The following is a 3,019-nucleotide window of genomic DNA, read 5'->3' as shown; positions in this document are numbered from 1 at the left end:
GTACAATTCAAGTTTTAGGTATCGATTATTGACTTTTTAGCTGGCTTTGGTGCCTTGGACATGAGCTAGGACCTTAAGATTCTCCATGAAAGGAGGACTAGCAGCCGCGTTGCACGGGAGAATGTGAAATGTGTTCATATGTAGTAGAAACCTGAGAAATCCGTCCGTTTTCTTCATTTGTTATCGAATCGACTTAAAGCCAGATCGTCACATTGGCCGCTCTTCTCTCTGAAACGGTTGTACTTATCGTCTGCAAAGCTATGTCGCGTGCTGCGGCATGCGGAGACACTAAAAGCACCATAGTAGAACACAGATGAAGCTTCTATGATGATGTAATAGCCAGTAAGAAGTAGTACAATTCAAGTTTTAGGTATCGATTATTGATTTTATAGCTGGCTGTGGTGCCTTGGACATGAGCTACGACCTTAAGATTCTGCATCAAAAGGAGGACTAGCAGCCGAGTTGCACGGAACAATGTGAAAAGTGTTCATATGTAGTAAAAACCTGAGAAATCCGTCCGTTTTCGTCATTTGTTATCGAATCGACTTACAGCCAGATCGTCACATTGGCCCCTCTTTTCTCTGAAACGGTTGTACTTATCGTCTGCAAAGCTATGTCGCGTGCTGCGGTGTGCGGAGACACTAAAAGCACCATGGTAGAACACAGATGAAGCTTCTAAGTTGATGTAATAGCCAGTAAGAAGTAGTACAATTCAAGTTTTAGGTATCGATTATTGACTTTTTAGCTGGCTTTGGTGCCTTGGACATGAGCTAGGACCTTAAGACTCTGCATGAAAGGAGGACTAGCAGCCGCGTTGCACGGGAGAATGTGAAATGTGTTCATATGTAGTAGAAACCTGAGAAATCCGTCCGTTTTCGTCATTTGTTATCGAATCGACTTAAAGCCCGATCGTCACATTGGCCGCTCTTCTCTCTGAAACGGTTGTACTTATCGTCTGCAAAGCTATGTCGCGTGCTGCGGTATGCGGAGACAATAAAATCACCATAGTAGAACACAGATGAAGCTTCTAAGTCGATGTAATAGCCAGTAAGAAGTAGTACAATTCAAGTTTTAGGTATTGATTATTGACTTTTTAGCTGGCTTTGATGCCTTGGACATGAGCTAGGCCCTTAAGAATCTGCATGAAAGGAGGATTAGCCGCCGAGTTTCACGGGAGAATGTGAAAAGTGTTCATATGTAGTAAAAACCTGAGAAATCCGTCCGTTTTCGTCATTTGTTATCGAATCGACTTAAAGCCAGATCGCCACATTGGCCGCTCTTCTGTCTGAAACGGTTGTACTTATCGTCTGCAAAGCTATGTCGCGTGCTGCGGTATGCGGAGACACTAAAAGCACCATAGTAGAACACAGATGAAGCTTCTAAGTTGATGTGATAGCCAGTAAGAAGTAGTACAATTCAAGTTTTAGGTATCGATTATTGACTTTTTAGCTGGCTTTGGTGCCTTGGACATGAGCTAGGACCTTAAGATTCTGCATGAAAGGACGACTAGCAGCCGCGTTGTACGGGAGAATGTGAAAAGTGTTCATATGTAGTAAAAACCTGAGAAATCCGTCCGTTTTCGTCATTTGTTATCGAATCGCTTTAAGGCCAGATCGTCACATTGGCTGCTCTTCTCTCTGAAACGGTTGTACTTATCGTCTGGAACGCTTTTTCGCGTGCTGCGGTATGCGGAGACACTAAAAGCACCATAGTAGAACACAGATGAAGCTTCTAAGATGATGTAATACCCAGTAAGAAGTAGTACAATTCAAGTTTTAGGTATCGATTATTGACTTTTTAGCTGGCTTTGGTGTCTTGGACATGAGCTAGGACCTTAAGATTCTGCATGAAAGGAGGACTAGCAGCCGAGTTGCACGGGAGAATGTGAAAAGTGTTCATATGTAGTAAAAACCTGAGAAATCCGTCCGTTTTCGTCATTTGTTATCGAATCGACTTACAGCCAGATCGTCACATTGGCCCCTGTTTTCTCTGAAACGGTTGTACTTATCGTCTGCAAAGCTATGTCGCGTGCTGCGGTGTGCGGAGACACTAAAAGCACCATAGTAGAACACAGATGAAGCTTCTAATTTGATGTAATAGCCAGTAAGAAGTAGTACAATTCAAGTTTTAGGTATTGATTATTGACTTTTCAGCTGGCTTTGATGCCTTGGACATGCGCTAGGCCCTTAAGAATCTGCATGAAAGGAGGATTAGCCGCCGAGTTTCACCGGAGAATGTGAAAAGTGTTCATATGTAGTAAAAACCTGAGAAATCCGACCGTTTTCGTCATTTGTTATCGAATCGACTTAAAGCCAGATCGTCACATTGGCCGCTCTTCTCTCTGAAACGGTTGTGCTTATCGTCTTCAAAGCTATGTCGCGTGCTGCGGTATGCGGAGACACTAAAAGCACCATAGTAGAACACAGATGAAGCTTCTAAGTTGATGTAATAGCCAGTAAGAAGTAGTACAATTCAAGTTTTAGGTATCGATTATTGATTTTTTAGCTGGCTTTGGTGCCTTGGACATGAGCTAGGACCTTAAGATTCTGCATCAAAAGGAGGACTAGCAGCCGAGTTGCACGGGAGAATGTGAAAAGTGTTCATATGTAGTAAAAACCTGAGAAATCCGTCCGTTTTCGTCATTTGTTATCGAATCGACTTAAAGCCAGATCGTCACATTGGCCGCTCTTCTCTCTGAAACGGTTGTACTTATCGTCTGCAAAGCTATGTCGTATGCTGCGGTAGGCGGAGACACTAAAACCACCACAATTGAACACAGATGAAGCTTCTAATTTGATGTAATAGCCAGTAAGAAGTAGTACAATTCAAGTTTTAGGTATCGATTATTGACTTTTTAGCTGGCTTTGGTACCTTGGACATGAGCTAGGACCTTAAGATTCTGCATTAAAGGAGGACTAGCAGCCGAGTTGCACGGGAGAATGTGAAAAGTATTCATATGTAGTAAAAACCTGAGAAATCCGTCCGTTTTCTTCATTTGTTATCGAATCGACTTAAAGCC

This window comes from Schistocerca gregaria, unplaced genomic scaffold, assembly GCF_023897955.1.
Source record: "Schistocerca gregaria isolate iqSchGreg1 unplaced genomic scaffold, iqSchGreg1.2 ptg000317l, whole genome shotgun sequence".
Taxonomy (NCBI): Eukaryota; Metazoa; Arthropoda; class Insecta; order Orthoptera; family Acrididae; genus Schistocerca; species Schistocerca gregaria.
Note: the sequence above shows the minus strand (reverse complement) of the source record.